This window comes from Sus scrofa, chromosome 11 (genome assembly GCF_054392235.1).
Source record: "Sus scrofa isolate SSC_HxYL_T2T_F1_AM1 chromosome 11, Sscrofa_HxYL_maternal_Yorkshire_Landrace_v2.0, whole genome shotgun sequence".
Lineage (NCBI taxonomy): Eukaryota > Metazoa > Chordata > Mammalia > Artiodactyla > Suidae > Sus > Sus scrofa.
Window position 1 is genome coordinate 5,958,327 of NC_139393.1, and position 18,527 is coordinate 5,976,853.

General features: G+C 48.3%; 1 protein-coding gene and 1 long non-coding RNA gene across 5 annotated transcripts in view; one reads left to right on the top strand and one right to left on the bottom strand.

Moving 5' to 3' along the window:
• The window catches only part of LOC110255797 (uncharacterized), a 440,685-nt gene extending 436,765 nt beyond the window's left edge, over nucleotides 1-3,920 (top strand). For both annotated transcript variants that reach the window (XR_014819123.1, XR_002336628.2), the window contains exon 4: nucleotides 3,830-3,920. This is a non-coding gene — a long non-coding RNA (uncharacterized LOC110255797). The remainder of the gene's footprint in view (nucleotides 1-3,829) is intronic.
• The window catches only part of LNX2 (ligand of numb-protein X 2), a 370,946-nt gene extending 357,292 nt beyond the window's left edge, over nucleotides 1-13,654 (bottom strand). The window contains exons 1-3 of one of the 3 annotated variants that reach the window (XM_084981341.1): nucleotides 13,467-13,654; nucleotides 11,207-11,372; nucleotides 5,013-5,179 (exon numbers count right to left, since the gene is read on the bottom strand). The gene's annotated coding sequence lies outside the window, so the exon portion shown is untranslated. Of the gene's footprint in view, nucleotides 1-5,008; nucleotides 5,180-11,206; nucleotides 11,373-12,183; nucleotides 12,272-13,466 lie in introns of those variants that run through there. The other 2 variants (XM_084981344.1, XM_084981343.1) reach the window with 2 other exon arrangements.
• Nucleotides 13,655-18,527: the final 4,873 nt, after the last annotated feature.

Here is an 18,527-nt window from a genome sequence, read left to right on the forward strand (position 1 = left end):
ATAAGTTCACAAAAACAGACTCACAGATTTTTGAAATCAAACTTATGGTTACCAAAGAGAAAAGGTGGGGAGGAGAGAAAGATGAGCAGGTGGGGTTAACATCTACATATCACTATCCATAAAACAGAAAGCCAACAAGGACCTCCCGTAGAGCACAGGATAACCTACCCAATACACTCAATATTCTGTAATAACCTATAGGGGAAAAAATCTTAAAAGGAATGGACACATGTATATATAAAATATATATATTTACTGTACACCTAAAACTAATAGTGTAACTATACTCCAGTAAAAGTTTTTTAAAACTCCCCCCAGGAGTTCCCGTCGTGGTACAGCAGAAACGAATCCGACTAGGAACCACGAAGTTGTGGGTTCGATCCCTGGCCTTGCTCAGTGGGTTAAGGATCCGGCATTGCCGTGAGCTGTGGTGTAGGTCGCAGATGTGCCTCGGATCTGGCATTGCTGTGGCTGTGGTGAAGGCTGGCAGCTACAGCTCTGATTCGACCCCTAGCCTGGGGACCTCCATATGCCAAGGGTGCGGCCCTAAAAAAGACAAAAAAAAACAAAAACAAAAACCCTCCACCCAAAAATCTAAACAAACAACAACAACAAATGGATGCTGTGCCATTGCTGGGCCTAAAACTTTGGAAGGCCTGACATGTGTGTTTGGAGAGCGACCTGGCTGGTGAGACGGCATGAACATCCACGTGGAGAGGCTGCGGGGAGAGGGGAGACCCTTGGCATCTCAGTGTTGCCCCTGGAAAACCCCAGCCCCGGCTGCCACCTGACTGCAATGACATGAGACCAGCAGCAGGATTACCCAGCCAAGCCCAGGCAACCCCCCAGACTGCGAGAGGTGGGGCCCCCTAAGTCTGGGGATGGCTGCTGTTCAGTAAGAGGTACCTGGACACCCTGGACCACAGCCTGCTCTCACTCTCCACTCCCACTGCACCTGCTGCTTCGAAACTTTATCATCGCCTTAATCACGCGGCACTGTCTTTTTCCGCTGATAGGGAGCTTTTTTAGGGAAATCCCATTTGTTCCTTTTATCTGAAAAGATTCAGTATGAAAAGAGAAAGCACTTGAGGCATTTCAACCAAAAGGTGATTCAGCAGTTGCAAAATCCTCAGGAGGCAAGCTACCATGAGACCTTTGGCTTCAGGTCATGGCTCCGAGGATGTAACACAGAGCTGGGGAAACGGCTGACACCTCCGCGGCTGCACCACGTCCGAGAAGGTGATGGCCCAACAGTGGCATGTGGAACTTGGCCACAGAACATCTGCCAGAGGGAGTCAGCACACCCCTCAACGGAAGAATGCCGGATATGACAAGAATGCATCGCACTGGCAGAACCGCAACTGCACCCAGAAGTTTCGCTGCTAAGATTTCTGGGAAATGTAGGTTTCAACCTTCTAGCTAGTACTACACAGGGGCCACTGTGGATGCCGTGAGAACCGGATGGTGGGGGCGTCCCCGTTGTGGCTCAGCGGAAACGAATCCAACTAGTATCCACGTGGATTCGGGTTCAGTTCCTGGCCTTGTTCGGTGGGTCAGGGATCTGGCATTGTGGTGAGCTGTGGTGTAGGTCACAGATGTGGCTCAGATCCTTACACTACTGTGGCTCTGGGGTAGTTCAGCAGCTGAGGCTCCCATTTGACCCCTAGCCTGGGAACTTCCATGTGCTGATGTGCTGTGGGTGCGGCCCTAAAAAGCAGAAAAAGAAATGGATGGTGAGGCCAGTGGACTGCACGTGTGCATGGCCAGCCCCTGACACAATGCCCTGGTAGGCACAAAGTCTTCTGGATAAAAAGGAATGGATGAATGCACAACTTAACTAGCGTATCCATCAGTCTGTCCAGCCCACAAGGATAGGCCTGTTACGGATCCTCTCCTGTGCTAGAGGTTAGCAAGGAAAAGGGGAATATATGATTTTTTTTAAAAAAGCAACATCTGAGAGTCACGCTGAGTCACAGCAAGGATGGAAGGTGACAGTGAATTTTGTCTGCGTCTTCTGCTCCGTCAAGAAAGTAAACAGGCAAATACAGAATCCATTTCCGATGTTAACTTTTCAACCTGTTTTGCAAGTGTAACCGATTTCTCTTGGAAATAAGGAGGTTGCTTCTCCAAGGCCAGCCTTGCAGCTGACTCTGGAAACGGAAAGCATGTTTGAAGAAACAAAAAATCAGCCACCAGGGCTGGATTCTTGCAAACAGTCACAAGTAAGGCTCATGTTGACAGGTAAAAGCTATGGCTTCACCTTGAACTTTCGTTCACCTTAGAGGTTAAATAAAATCACTTCACATGAGCTATTTATTGATCAGAGCTGTCACTTTCAATGCCCCACAGCTGTGAATTCCTGGGGAGGGAGGCACCGAGACCAAAAATGGAAACTCAAGACCCCAGGTTTCTTTACCTACCAGTTCAGCCAGGAACAAGTAAACGCGGGTTAAGAGCTCATTTTCAGCTCTTATTTTCACCATTTACAAAATGCAGGTATGAGGCGCAAACCTCTATCGGGAGCATTCGCATCAATCCCATTACCCTTATCCACTGCATCCTGACTATCCGAGAGGGGCTGGGTGTCCACATGGCTCCTGTCCCATTCCAAGCACATTCCCCAGATGAGGTGTTCAGCCTGTCACAAATGTGAGACTAAGGTGCCTTTTTTTTTTTTTTTTTTTTTTGCTTTTTAGGGCCACACCTGCAGAATATGGAAGTTCCCACGAGAGGGGTCCAATCAAAGCTACAGCTGCAAGCCTCAGCCACAGCCACAGCAGCACCAGATCCGAGCCACGTCTGCGACCTATACCATAGCTCACGGCAACACTGGATTCTGAACCCACTGAGGGAGCCCAGGGATCGCACCCGCATCCTTGTGGATACTAGTCAGATTCATTACCCCTGAGCCACAATGAGAACTCCCTAAGATTTTTTTCTAAAGAAATTAATTGGTCTTAGTAGGTTTTGTGAAATTTTTGTTATTTATACTACCGTTGTTGGGATCTTGTTGAGTTTTGGATTTTTTTTTTTTTTGAGTAGCTTTATACCTTTTTCTTTTTGCAGGCTGGACAAAAGTACACTCCCATATTAATAGTCGTTCACTCTGGGGAGTGGAACTGGGTATGCTTTCACATTTTGCTTTATGTTCTTCTGCATCGTGTGTATTCTTAACACTAGTAATGGATCATTTTAACATTAATAACACTATTTTGAACGCTATCAGTGATTATGAGTAAAGAGATTACAGATGATTTAGAATGTTTTTTCTGACGCCACTTCCCTTGGAGGATAAAACGGTGGCCCACCGGATCCTGGGGGCGGGGCAGAGTCTCCTTGCCTGCCAGCTTGCATCTCTCACGAGCATCCTATCTTAAATTACTTCCTGCCTAAAGAAAATAAAAAATAAATGTTTTTTTCTTACTTGAACCATACTTTAAAAAATTGTTTTCGTTGTTGAAGTATAATTGCTTTCTAAGGTCAGTTTCAGGTGTACAGCAAAGTGAACCACGTATGCACATCCATTCTTTCTCAGGTTCATTTCCCATATAGGTTATTACAGAATTTTGAGTAGATTTCCCTGTGCCATACAGTAGGCCCTTGTTAGTTATCTATTTTATAGATAGTGGTGTGTGTCTTTTTTTCTTATTTAAACCTGACTTTGGAGTTCCCCTCGTGGCTCAGTGGTTAACGAATCCGACGAGGAACCATGAGGTTTCCGGTTCGATCCCTGGCCTCGCTCAGTGGGTTAAGGATCTGGCATTGCCGAGAGCTGTGGTGTAGCTCGCAGACGTGGCTCCGATCCTGCGTTGCTGTGGCTATGGTGTAGGCCAGCGGCTGTAGCTCCAAAAGGACCCCTAGCCTGGGAACCTCCATATGCCTCGGGTACGGCCCTCAAAAGACAAAAAAATAAAAATAAACCTGACTTTGTGTTGAGAAGAAAGGTGAGTGATTTAAAGGACCCTGACTAACAGGTGCACCAAATGGATCCGGTTTCAGTGGGGTCGCCCTTCACCTCATTCCTCACGGGCTGACCTGTGAGCCTCCACAGGCAGAGTAACGGGTTCAGACTGCACAGCCCTTGGGAAGCTGCGGGACTTAGGATGCTACAGACCAGGCAGTTCAAGTTCAGCCTCCCTGGGGAGAATCGGACTGGAAGGCCCAGCCCCCGCCCCCTGTGCCTGTCAGAACTTGGCTGCAGAATCCCAGGACGGTGGAGCATGTTGCTTTTACTATGGGGCTTCATATGGTGTGATACCCTACTGGGGGGTCTTCTGTTTGTTTGCTATTATTCCATAAACTTGGAGGAACTGCGTCGTATTTTACTAGACCCTGAGACAATTCCTGGGGCTAGAAAAAGACAAACTATAGGATCCCTGCTGTCAAGAAATCCATCATCAAAAGCAAGAATCAGACGAGCAAAAGGGCACATCAGATATGCTACAGTGTAAGAAGCGTTTGAACAGAGGTTTATACAATGGGTTCAAGGACCACAGCAGGAGGCGACACCAGGCCTGGGGACACGGGGGAATCTAGCAGAGTCCGAAGGAGATGAGAGGGGACAGGGGAGGGAGTTGTGTGTGCAGAGGACAGCTGGGACAGAGACCCAAGGCCAGAAAGAGCACAGGCGCTTCCTATAGTCACTTAAGGTATTGCTGCTGTCAGATTAACTACACACTTAGTGGCTTCAGAGGCACAAACTTCTCTTGCAGCTCTAGAGGTCAGAAGCCCAAGGTGTCGGCAGGACTACGTTCCTTCTGGAGGCTTCAGCTTTGGGGAGAGTCTGTTTCCTGCCCTTCCAGCTCCGGTGGTCACCAGCCCCCACCCATAACCCCCACCTGGGCTCCTGCCCCTCCCCCCACCAGGCCAACCTCTGCCGCCACAGTCTTCGTGTCTGTCCCAAGTGTCCCTCTGCCCCCGTCGTGATGACAATCCAGGATGGCCTCCCCGCCTCAATGCCCTTAACCACGACAGCAAAGTCCCTTTCACCGTGTAAGGCAACACTCACCAACCTCAGGGATTAGGACCTGGCGACGGTTGGGGGCCACTGTTCAGCCGGAGGTGTCACAATTCTTCTGCCTGGACAGCTCCTTGACCTTGGATCTGCTTTAGCTGCTCCTTCCCACCTGCTGTGTACACTTGAGCCGCTTCCTTCACCTCCTGCCCTGCCGGTCCTCATCTGGAAAACACAGACAGTAAGAGATGCTGCCTCTTCCGGTTTGTGCAGCTAAAACGAGTTAGCATGTGGAAAGCACTCAGAGCAGCACCTAGATATTATGTTTCCACAAGAACCAGCCTTTTATTGTTGTCATCGTCACTGCCACTTTGGTCACCAAGGGCTCTATTCCAGTGTCACCTCCGCAAAAATCTCCTGCCCACCCTATCTAAAGTAGGCCTCCTAGGGAGTTCCCTGGTGGCCTAGCAGATAAGGAGTCAGCCTTGTCACTGCTGTGGCTTGGATTACTGCTGTGGCGCAGGTTCAGTCCCTGGTCCAGGAACTTCCACATGCCTCGGGCACGGCCAAAACACCAGAAGGCTTCATATATAGACTACACTTTCACTCACCATTTATATCAGAAAGAGAGAATAGATTTATATATTTATGACTATGTAGATATACTATGACGATATAATCAACAAACCAGAATGGAACAAAGCAACAGGACAAACCACGCTGTTTTCGTCAACAACTACATTGTAAGATTCAAAAGACAAAGAGAACAAGGGGTTAACCTACTAGAGCTTAATAAAGCCGTAAGAGATAGGTCAATCAATCATAATTTGTGAACCTGCCTGGTGCCCCATTTTTTAAAAAACAAGACCATAAAATAACACATTTACAAGACATTCGGGTCACTTCTGAGACAACCGCAACTTTGAACACAGACTAGACATTTGAGAATAATTACTATTTTTAAAACGGAGGTGGAAAGAAATAGCAACACATCCGCCTCAGGTGTGCAACAAAATGATTCACTATCTGCGTACACTGCAAAATGATCACCACAACAACTCTAATTAACATCCAGCATCAGGCATCGTTATAAAAAACTTTTTCTTACACGGAGAATTTTCAAGATCCAGTCTCCTAGCTGCTGTCAAATAGGCAGCACAGAGTTTTAATCAAGGTCGCCATTGCTGTATGTGACATGCCCATGGCATTTGTATTTCTAGCTGGAAATCTGGGTCTTTTGACCCCTTCTCCCATTTCATCACCGCACTCCCATTTCAGACAGCCACCAATCTGTTCTCAGGGCCTGGGGGCTCTGTTTTTTGTTCTTTTATTTTTGATTCCACATGGAAGAGGGATCATACAGAATTCATCTTTTTCTAAGTCAATCAGAAATGTCATTCCCCTCGGTGTCCTGTGTCAAGGTCCAACCATGTTGCTGCAAATGGCAATATTTCATTCTTTTTGACATATAAATATAAGTCATTTAATATGACATATAAACACATGTATACACACACATTTTCTTCATTCTAGTGACAGACACTTAGGTTGCTCCTGTGTCTTGGCTTTAGTAAATGATGCTGCAAGGAGCATGAGGGTGCATATAGCGTTTCACGTCAGTGTTTTTTTATTTCTTTGGCTATATACCCAGAAGCGGAATTACTGAGTCATACAGTAGTTCTATTTTTAATTTTTTGAGGCTGCTCCACCCTGCTTCCATAGTGGCTGCACCAATTTACATTCCTGTTAACGGGGCACAAGTGTTCCCTTTTCTCCACACCCCCCATTAGCACTTATTTCCTTTCTTCTTTGTCTTTTTTTTTTTTCATAACAGTCCAACTAATGTTTGAGATGACATATCATCGTGGTTTGGGTTCCTCTGATGATGAATGATCTAGAACATCTTTTCAATTTACCCGTTGGCCATCTGTAGGTCTTGTCTTGAAAAGTGTGTATTCAGATCCTCTGCCCATTTTTTTTTTTGGTTTTGTTTTGTTTTGTCTTTTCTAGGGCTGCACCCATGGCATTTGGAGGTTCCCAGGCTAGGGGTCAAATCAGAGCTGTAGCCACCAGCCTACACCACAGCCACAGCAATGCAGGATACGAACCACGTCTGCGACCTACGCCACAGCTCATGGCAACACCAGATCCTTAACCCACTGAGCGAGGCCAGGAATCGAACCGCAACCTCATGGTTCCTAGTCAGATTCGTTAACCACTGAGCCATGACGGAACTCCCGCCCATTTTAAGAACAGGATCGTTTGGGGGTTTTGGTATTGAGTTATATATTATATTTTAAAATATTAACCTCTTATCAGATATACACTTTGCAAATATTTTTATCCTACTCAGTAAGTTGTCTTTTCATCTTGCTGATGGTTTTTTTTGTTGTTCAGAAGTGCTATTTTTAAGGTATGATAATGATCGAAGCATCCCTATCTTTTAAAGATACATTCTAAAATATTTAGGGAGTTCCTGTCGTGACTCAGCGGTTAACGAACCTGACTATTATCTATGAGGATGTGGGTTCTAGCCCTGGCCTCCCTCAGTGGGTTAAGGATCCGGCATTGCTGTGAGCTGTGGTGTAGGTCACAGACACAACTCGGATCCTGTGTTGCTGTGGCTGTGGTGTCGGCTGGCAGCTGTAGCTCTGACTGGACCCTAGCCCGGGAACCTCCATATGCTGCGGGTATGGTCCTTAAGAGAAAAAAAAAGGGGGGGACATGGATGTCCTTCCTCTTTAGTCCTTGAATCTGGATGGGCTTGTGGCTGCTTTGACAAGTATAATACGGTGGAAGTGACTCCGTGTGGTTGGTCATTAAAAGTCATGTGGCTTCTGCATTGTTTATGGGAACACCTGCTCTTGGAGCCCTGAGCCCCTGTGTTAAGAAGTCTCATGACCTTGGGGCCTTCCAGCTTTGAATTCAAATAGCCTGTGATCTAAAGAATGTCTGTCCTGGAGTTCCTGCTGTGGCACAGTGGGTTAAGACTCCAACTGCAGTGACTTGGGTCTCTGCAGAGGCTGGGGTTCAACACGCGGCCCAGCACGTGGGTTAAAGGATCTGGCATTGCCAAAGCTATGACATAGGTCACCGACAACAGCTTCGATGTGATCCCTGGGCTGGGAACTCCATATGCCACCGGGGTGGCCAAAAAAGGGGAAAAAAATGGAATAAAAAAGAACATACTTTACTGTATTTTATCTGATAGGAGTTCACAGAAGAGAAGGAAAACTCAAGGAAGGGACTAGACTTGAGGCCTCATACAGCATTTTCACAAAGGAAAGCGGGTTTGGGCTTGGAGACACCATGCATGTGGGAAGTGACCAGGAAACGTATGAAGAAAACTGAAGGCAGGTGAGGTTATTTTAGGAAGATGCAGTGTGCAGACGTGGCCCTGACTCTCCCCACCTCCAGTGACAAAACTGCTCTCCATTTCCTGGTGCAGAGGAGAGGGGTGTACCCTCACCAAGGGACATTTACATCCAGGCAGGAAAGGGAAGGACGGAGAACTCTTCCTGCTTCTGCTGATGGTCAACTGCCTACAGCTCAACCAAAGCAGCATTTTTTTTTTTTTTTTTTTTTTGTCTTTATGGAGCCATACCCAAGCCCTGTGGAGGTTCCCAGGCTAGGGCTTAAATCAGGGCTGCAGCTGCCGGCCTACACAACAGCCACAGCAACGCCAGATCCAAGCCGCATCTGTGACCTACACCATAGCTCACGGCAACACCCGATCCTTAACCCACTGAGCAAGGCCAGGAATGGAACCCGAGTCTTCATGGATACTAGTCTGGTTCACTACTGCTGAAACACAGTGGGAACCCCCCAAAGTGGCACTTGTGAGATGGCACATTCTGGACCTCTTCAGCCTTCTAAGGATTTTAGGGAAAGCCTTACACTATCTGTAAAACAGTAGGGCTTCTAAAAATCTTAAAGGCATTGTTGCACAACAGCCTCATGGGGGCTCAAGATAGAGACGGGCTTCTCGCAGAGATCTGTGGGTGGTTTTACCTAATGGAGCAGATTTTTATAATTTGCAACATAAGAAATCCACAAAGATCTTAAGGGAATCATATCAGCTTGAACTGAGAGGAACCAAGGTAGCACAAAATGAAATGGGGTCTTTAGATCCCCAAACTCAGGTGGAAAGCAAGCTGAAAAAATGTGCAATCACTGACTACTCTCTATAGAAAAAGGAAGGATGATTCAGAGAATGGGGACAAAGACCCACAGGGCAGAGGGTAAAGTCCCAGAGAGTCACTCCCAGGGAGCAGGACAGAGTCCTGATCAATAAATGAATATATGCTTGGATGGATTTCAAAATTAATAGAAACCAATGGCTTGGAGTTCCCATCGTGGCACAGCGGAAACGAATCTGACTAGTATCCACAAGGACACAGGTTCCAGCCCTGGCCTTGCTCAGTGGGCTAAGGATCTGCCATTGTTGTGAACTGTGGTGCAGGTTGCAGACGCGGCTCGAATCTGGCATTGCTGTGGCATAGGCCAGTGGCTACAGCTCCAATTGGACCCCTAGGCTGAGAACCTCCATATGCTGTGGGTGTGGCCCAAAAAAGAAAAAAAAAAGGTATTCCTCAGATCATGAAGTACTCTGAAGATAGCAGCTTTAATGACTATATAATATTCCACTGAATGGGTATACCATAATTTATTTATCCAAAACATTGATGTTGAACACTTATTCCCAACTCCCTACTTCTGATTACTTCCTTTGACTAGTTCTAGATGTGAATTTACTAAACCTAATGGGTATATGTTAAGACTTCTAAAATATATTGCCAAATCGCCATTCAAAATATATTAATTTACAGTCTTATCAGCATAGGAGGTGCTTATTTATCATACTCTCACCAGCATTGAGTATTGGATTTTTAAAGTATTATGTTATTGATGGTATTTCATTAGCAGTCTTTATCAATTTTCTCATCATTTTGCTTTGAATTCTTTATCCTAGCAAGGAAAACAACCCTCTGACACTTTTGTAGCAAATACGTTTTGGTCATTTTTAATTTGCTTTTAAAATTTGAAAATGGTATTTCTGACGGCTACCTACTGTTTTATGATTCTTGCTTTGCCTTTATACTTAGAAAGTCTGGGGAGTTCCCGTCGTGGCGCAGTGGTTAACGAATCCTACTAGGAACCATGAGGTTGCGGGTTCGGTCCCTGGCCTTGCTCAGTGGGTTAAGGATCCGGTGTTGCCGTGAGCTGTGGTGTGGGTTGCAGATGCGGCTCGGATCCTGCGTTGCTGTGGCTCTGGCATAGGCTGGTGGCTACAGCTCTGATTAGACCCCTAGCCTGGGAACCTCCATATGCCACGGGAGCAGCCCAAGAAATAGCAAAAAGACAAAAAAAAAAAAAAAAAGATACCAGAAAGTCTGCAATTCAGAGAACACTCCACCGTGGCTAAAAGAGCATGGTGTCTGACGTCAGAAAGGCCTTGATCAGGAGTTTCCTGGTGGCTTGGTGGTTAAGGATCCTGCTGTGGCAAAGGTTTGATCTCTGGCCCAGGAACTTCCAAATGCCACGGGTTTGGCCAAAAAAAGGAAAAAAGAAAAAGAAAGGCCGGGATCATAAACTGTCCTATAAGGAAAGATGTTGGTATTTGCAAGGATTACATGAAAATAATTTTTGGCAAAAAGACAAAAAAAAGAAAAAGAAAAAAAGAAAAGAAAAAGAAAATAATTTTTACCACACCTGCAGCATGTGGAAGTTCCCAGGCCAGAGATGGAATCCACGCCACAGAGGTGATAATACCAGGTCCTTAACCACTAGGCCACCAGGGAACTCCCAAATGAAATAATTTAAGGTAAAGAATCAAGTATAAGACCTGCAACGTGTAAATACTCCATTTCCTTTCCTTCTGTTGACTAGAAAATCATGGATTCAAGCAGAACACAAAAAATGCAAACACCAAAAAAGAATGAAAATATGCTCAGCCTGCTTAGCAATTGCGGAACATAAAATTCGTTAGCATTTTCTGTCCATCGGACTAACAAAAACTTCAGAAATAATCTCCAGTGCAAAGAGCCCATCAGGAATGGGGAACTCACTAACAGGCACCTGTGCAGTCGTGTGAAACCTTTTTGGAAAGTAATGACTATATGTATTAAAGTTTAAAAATGAAAAAAAGTTTAAAAGGAGCATTGTCTTTGACTTAGGATTTCCAATTTGAGTAATCTATCCTTCATAAACAGAAAGATAGAAAAGGATATATATATATATAAAGATGTCTACCTTTATACCATTTATAACAGCACAATGCTGACAGCAAGGTGAATATTCATCAGTAGCAAGGAAGCAGCGGAATGAATATGTTTGTTTTCAGCCTCTATCCACCAGAATATAAGCTTCCTGAGAACCGGGATTTTTATCTGTCTTCTTGATGCTGTTTTCCCAGCACCTAGAACATGATAAACATTAAATCAATTGTTGAATAAGCGAATGACTAAAATTCTGGTATATCCAGATTTATAAAATGCAGTGACCATTAAAAAGAGTCCGTTGGATTTCTATGTGACAACCCGTGATAGATTATCAATGGATAAAAGCAAGTTACGAAGTAAGGTATGCCTTCATATTTTTAAAGGAGATATAAAGTTGGAAGAAGATATGTGATACTCGATATAAGCACCAAAATTCCGGGGATGCTATGCACCCAGGTGTTAGCACTGGTATCCCAGGGGGCTAGGATGGAGAAAATGGATACATTTTAACCCTGTCCCCACATCTGCGCTGTTTCAATTGGTTGGAAGGAATTGTTGGTGCAAGGCCTCAGCCTGGGTTCCCAAATGCTTAAACCAGGACTTCCCCCTGGTGTCTTAGCCCATTAAGAACAGGACTAGAATCCCTGAGGATGTGGGTTCGATCCCTGGACTCTCTCAGTAGGTTTAGGATCTGGTGATGTCAGCCCTGCCTTGGAGTGGCAGATGCGGCTCAGAAGGGGATCGTTGCTGTGGCTCTGGCATAGGCAATTTAACCCCTAGCCTAGGAACATCCGTATGCCGCGGGTGTGGCCCTAAAAAGGGGGTGGGGTGGGGGCTTAAAAAGCTTAAACCGAACCAGGTTTCCCTGCGGGGAAAGGTAGCCTGGTTGAACCTTTTGCCCTCGCGTTAGGAAAAAGCGTCTTTGCAATTATCGCGGTACTCTCTCTACAGCACGGGTTGGTTGCTTTTTAAACGTTTGTGCCCCTGCCGCCCCCCTGCAACACCCACACCTCTCCCGGGTTTGCTCCGCCCGTCCACTTCCTGCAGGAATCGCTCAGATCCAACCTGCTGACTCTCCTGCGCGCTCCTCTGACCCGACGCGCGGGCGGCTACCGTGCGCTCGCCCGACCTTTGACACCCCCGGCGCGCAAGGCAACCGCAGGCGGATGTGGTTTACAAAGAACGTGGCCCCGGGGTTCGCACTCCAGCGCCCGTATTTCCGAAGTGCACCCCAAAGCCCACCTCCAGTTTTAAAAGGAAAGCCAGAGCAGGGGGCTGGGTTTGGAGCAGGAGGGGGCGCAGGGCAGAAGGGACGATGAAGTCGGGGAAGCACCTGCCCGGCGCCTCCGCCGCTATTAATATTAACTTTTATTAAGACTTGGCCCTTCTCTGCCCGGGGCTTCACAAAGCAGGAAGTCAAGGGCACTGGTGCAGGGAAGGGAATTGGCAGGAAGAGAAAACCTTGAGTAAATTATTTAGCCGGGAAACGAGATTAAGAGTGATTCCGCCTCCCCCCCTCCCCCCGCACCCCCCAAAGTGGGCCCAGGTTGGGGATCAGCGCACAAACCGCCACTCATGGTTTAAACTGGACAGTATCTGCAGGCGGTGAGGGGCGAGCCAGGGAGACGGCTGTCTGCGAGACGGGGCGCGTGGGCGGCGGGCACCCACCCAGCGCCCCCGGCCCAGAGGCGGGAGGCGGACGTGGCCTCTCCGCCGGGCGGGCCACGCCTTTTGGTGGCCGTGGAGGGTGGGGGCTGGGGGCGACAGCGCCAGAGCGCGGTGGGGAGAGGCGGAAAGGGGTGGCTTCGTCGCACCCGCCGAGCCAGGCGACACCCCCTGCGGTGGACCCCGTGCCCTCTGCCGGGAGGCTGGACACGCAGCCGAGGGGCGCGAAGGGCCGTGGGCGCTCGGCGGCGCTGCTCCGGCAGCGGTTCTGCCTGCTGCCCTTGGCGTCCCTCCCGCACCCCGCCCGCAGTTCCCGGCTCCCGGGTCCGCGGATGGGCGGGAGCCCGGCCGCTCCGCCGGGGCAGCAGCGCCGCCTGCCGGACACCTCGCGCTAGCTCGGCCGCGGGCAGGGCGGCGGGACTGCGGCGAGCGCGCCGACCTCTCACCTCGCCTTCAAAGTCAAGTCCCTCCCGCCCGGCCGCCGCCGCCGCCGCCCGGGGCGCTCGGGCCCCGACGCTGGAAGCCGCCGCCCGCGCTCCTCGCTGGGGCTTGTGGGCGCCCGGGGCTCGGCTTCCCTGTACCTCCCCCGCCCAGAGCGGGCTGCGCCGCGGAAAAAGTCATTGTACCTGTCGTGACAGAAGCAGCGTGGAGACCAAACGAGTCCAGAGAAGAAAAGGAACGGGCCCGGACTCCCGGGCGCGATCTCCGGGGCGCAGGCGTTCGTGGCGGCCTTCCCCGGGCTTCCTGCCGGGCGGCGCGGAGACGAGCGCTGCCTTCCCCCGCCAGGCGGGGAGCCTGCGCGGCGGCCGAGGGCGGAGAGGCGCGCACCTGCGTCCGGGTGCCCGCCGAGCGCTCCCGCGGCTCCGGGCGCGCGGGTGGGTCCGAGCGGCTTTGGGGAGGGTCCGGCCCTTTGCTGATGGGTCAGGCCGCGGGGGAGGGAGCGAGACCGCTGCCACCTGAGCTGCATCTCGCCTGATGGTTGGGGCCGCGCACAGATGCCTCCATGCCTCCCCGACGCCTGCTTTACAAGACTGACCCACTGGGGCGTGAGAAAAGTTTGCTTTCATTTTTCTGTCTGAAACAGTCAAAGACGCAAATCCAGGCAGTAGTGTCGCTGACATAGAGGCGTGAAGTGCGAACAAACAGAAAGTTCCCGCTAAGGAAGCAGCTTGCCGCCGCCTGTCTGTTTTGTCCGGCTTTACATTTGCCAAAGTAGCCCCCAGCTTAATGGAGTGTGCCAAATCCGTCTAAAAACCGACCCCTGAACAGCTTCAGATAAGCCCCCCACCCCAGTCCTTTGGCAATCCGGCTGTTTGGTTCTCAGTTCTGGCCACGTGTACATCCAAGAGCAGCCATCATAACACTGTGTATATTTCAAGACTCTAACCCCACCCTGAGAAAGAGATGTTGGCTGTTGGTTTTCTGAGGGACTGTCACTCTGAATCAATGTCTACTGTACTTAACAATATGTCACTAACAAAAAATAAATAAATAAAATTAAATTTAAAAATTAGCGAATCCGACTAGGAACCATGAGATTGCGGGTTCGATCCCTGGCCTCACTCAGTAGGTTAAGGATCTGGCGTTGTCCTGAGCTGTGGTGTAGGTCGCAGACATGGCTCAGATCCCGAGTTGCTGTGGCTCTGGCATAGGCCAGCAGCTACAGTTCGGATTCGACCCCTAGCCTGGGGACCTCCATACGCCATGGGTGCAGCCCTAAAAAAAAAAAGACAAAAATAAAAAAAGTCGGCTATACATTAATAAAAAAACAATATATCACTAACAGAGATCTAAAGCAAGACAGATGAAATTCATGGTTACAAGAAAATTATAACAAAAACACAAGAACATAACTAGGGGAATTTGGTTTTCTGAAATTTACATTATTTTCAATAAAGTGATTTGAAGGGGAACATTATATTTTTATTTTTAATACGTGTGGATTCCTGACGAGCGGTCTGTATTTTGTCCTTCCTGCATGCTTCTCTATATTACTATTTATTGGACAATGGTCTCTGGTTCTTGCTTAACTATTTTTCTTCGGTTAGCTTTTGCCAATGCCCGTACATCCTGCCCCAATTCAGCCTAGAAAATGGCTGAGTGAGGGTGTTTCCTGGTGGCCTAATGGTTAAGGATCCTGCCTTGCTATTGCTGTGGCCTGTGTTGTTTCATCCCTGGCCCTGGAACCGGCCCAGCCGCCCCCCCCTCCCAAAAAAAAGAAAGACAAAGAAAATGGGGAAAGGGCTGAAGATAGAATCTAGATCCATTGAGTTTTGCTGTGGTTGTTTTTAACACATTAGATACACAAAGCGAAAGAACATACACTGTATCTTTTATGAGTAAGAGCCTGCCCAGGTCATTTTTAACAGCTCCTAATCTGTGGTTGAGGTACTTAATCTTTGTAACTGATTCTACTAATTGTCAATACATTAAAATTACTTAAGTGCCACCCAACAAGCAATTGCATGTTTATACTACAATGACTTTAGCACCTACATTGTTTTGAATTGTTTGCTTTCCTGAGGTTGGAGAGGAATTTATCAACAGCAACCCATATAATTTTCAGGCTGCAGATCCAAAGTGTTATAAGCACAGACTATCCTGAAAGTCCCGAGATAACACATGAACAATTAGAAAAGAATTCCTTTCCTAGAAATGAAAACACAAATATCAAAAAGCATGGAATGCCTAGGTTCCTACTTACCAATAAAGCTACTTAATGCATAAAGCCAATACATGACCTGAATATTATTTTTCGGGGGGGGGGGGAAACAGTGTGGTCATCACGGAATCCCAGGGAACTTTCCTTCACGGATCAAAACCTGCTGTGTTTTGGTTTATGGATTAGGTCTCCAGGGCAGAATCGCCAGGAATTCTGGAGAAAGAAGAAAGTGGTCACTTAACTTTGGGGCTCTGGCACAGTAGTGACAAATTCCAATTTGAAAAGGCTGTTGTTAAAATAAATGTTTGCGTAACAGAGACACAGACCCAAAAGGCTGCCATGCACGAGCCCCACCTTCTCTGACCTGAGGCTTCCAAGAAGTCAAGGTAAATGTTGCCATCATCTCTGGAACTGACAGATTCTACTCTCCTTATTTGGAATTTGAGGGGATTTTCCTAGATCTAATTTCAGAACCTTCAAGAAACAAATGGCATAAGAAGTATATATTCCCGCTGGTTTGTAGCTAAGTAAAGAAAATATTCAGTGATTTTTTTTTTTTTTGGCCCAGTATCACTCGGCTTGCCCCACAGTTATCAAAACCTGCTTCGTTTCCTAAAATCATAGTCATCTCTTGAAAAAGAGGAGCCTAAAGGAGAAAGGCAAAAAAACAAAGAATAAAAATAAAGACTAAATGTAAGAATTGTGGCAATATGGTCTCGATGTGATTTAGGCAAATACTTTAAATGTTAATTTTCAGTGTTTGCAAGGTGCTCTCCACTATTTAGGTTTGAATGTTTTCCTTGTCCTCCGACACCCGACTAATTTAACACAAGATCTGCTGCTATAGTTTTAATGTAAGGAGATCACGTGGAGACTAGAGGAAAATGTTTGTCTTACAAGGACTCCAAGAGAAGAGTTGGCCTTGAAAAATCAAATCCACAGCAGCTTTTTGGGGTGGCTCCCTGGAAACGTATTGATCTTGAGGTGTTGGGAGGGAAAAGGTTTCACCACAAAGAAACTTCAAAGCCAACTAGGTAGAGTATCTGCCTCTCTACTCCTTTGGGGTTCAGGGGTCCTGATGGGTTACCAGGAGGTTCCTAACTATATCCTCAACGGATCTGAGACTAATAATTACAACCAGAAAGGTTTGGATATATCACTCCTGGGAGACGAAAGAACAAGTCAGCTACACAGAGCAGTAACTCATCTTCTCATCTGGAATGTCTGTGCTTTGCCACCTGAGATTATGTGCAGACACCTAGGCAGAGGAAATCAAGAGAAAACAGACTTGAGGCTATTTTGACAAAGGAAGCAGAGCTGAATACACCAGAAAAACTTCTGGGAAGGGATTATACTACCGTGAGTTGAGACTTGATCCTTGGTCAAAACATTCTTTGTAAGAGTCCTTGAGAAAAGGTGGTTCATGATTAAAAGGAGTTTGTGCCATTATGGGGGTCTCATCATAAGAGCACCTGTAACATGCATTTGCTTGTGCCACCTCATTTGATCCCCACGTTCCAGATGAGGAAGTGGTGGCTGAGGGGATGTGATCCCCCAAGGTCGTTAAACTTGCACCCAGTAACCTGTTTCCAAAAAACAAGATTCAAACAGTGCCTGTAAACAGTGTGTCGCTTCATCTTAAGATTCTGTAGCTGAGATGCCTTTCTTTCTGCCTAAATAGCTGTCTCTTAGCTTCTCCTGAGTGGTTGTGAATCACAACAATAAGAATATTGCTGTTTTTATATTTAGAGTTCTATTTAAAATTAGCTTTCTTGACCACTGTAAGCATCCTGCTAGATAGTATCAGAAAGGAGTGAAACTCATTGAAACTGCCATTGCTTTCATTACCAATCCATCTTGTTGATTTATTAGGTGAATATGATAAAGTTATGAATTGTTCATAGAAAAAAAAAAAAAAGGACTCGGACTGGTTTTTCTCCATACATACCTTTTTTGGACATGAGTTCCACAGCACTGGTATATCTCCACCCGTATTCATCCCAAGTTCTCACTCTTTCCATATATTAATGTCGCACTCATATTAATGTAATTTTTTTTTAAAGAAACATCTTGTCCAAAACGACCGTTTTAGAATGGTGGGCAGCTCCTCTCCCCCGAATTTGTTTTTCTTAAGTATTCACCAGATCCAAGAATATTCGGCACCTGACTTAGCTTGAACTTGGTTTCAGCAGACCCAGGGCCATGACAGAGAAGTCATCTCCTCGCGCTCCAGCCTGGGAGCAGCCGGGTGGCAGAGGCGCTGGAGCCGGCACCTTGCAGCTGGGTCACAACTGCGTCCCTTTCCCCCCGCCGAGGCGGCGAGCAGCGCGGGCCGGGGCCGCAGCTCTTCCCAGGGCGCGCGCGCCCCCTGGCGGCCGGAGCTCTGGACAGGGCGCCCGAAGGGCCGAGGGGTTGGGGCCCGGGACCCCCGACACCACGCAAGAGGCGCTGGGCGCAGCCACGTCGTCTCGTCGAAAAGAAACCCGGGCGTCCTGGCGCCGAGCTCCCTAAGCCTCTCCAGGCTGCGCCCCTCGCGTCCTATCCCCGCGTTCCCTCGGGCTTGCTCCAGAGGCGGTGCTTGGGCGTCGGAGGCGCGGTGGCCTCACTTGCCAGCGGGGGCCCCCCTTCCTGGCCTTTTCCGTGCCCAGGTGACCTGCGGGCCGCTCGCCGCCCGGCGCAGGGTCCGGGCCTGTCGCGGAGCAGCCGGGCGTCCCTCCGCCGGGATGCGCGCCGCGCGAGGGCGTCAGAGCCCGGGGGCGGGGCCCGGGAAGGGGAAGGCCTTGTCATCGCTTGCAGCGGGACAATGCCGACTTTTGAACCTCTAACCACTAAGCAAACAACCCTTGTGCTCTCGCTCCACTGTCCAAACAGGGTTTATTGATAGGCGTTTCGCAGCAACGCATAGCAACGGCGGCGGCGGCGGCTGGGGGGGCGGGCTGCGGGCGCGGGGTCGCGCCGCCCTCCCCGCGCGGGGACACGGGGGCCCCGGGAATCACCCGCCACTCCGCGGGCCCCCAGGCTGCTC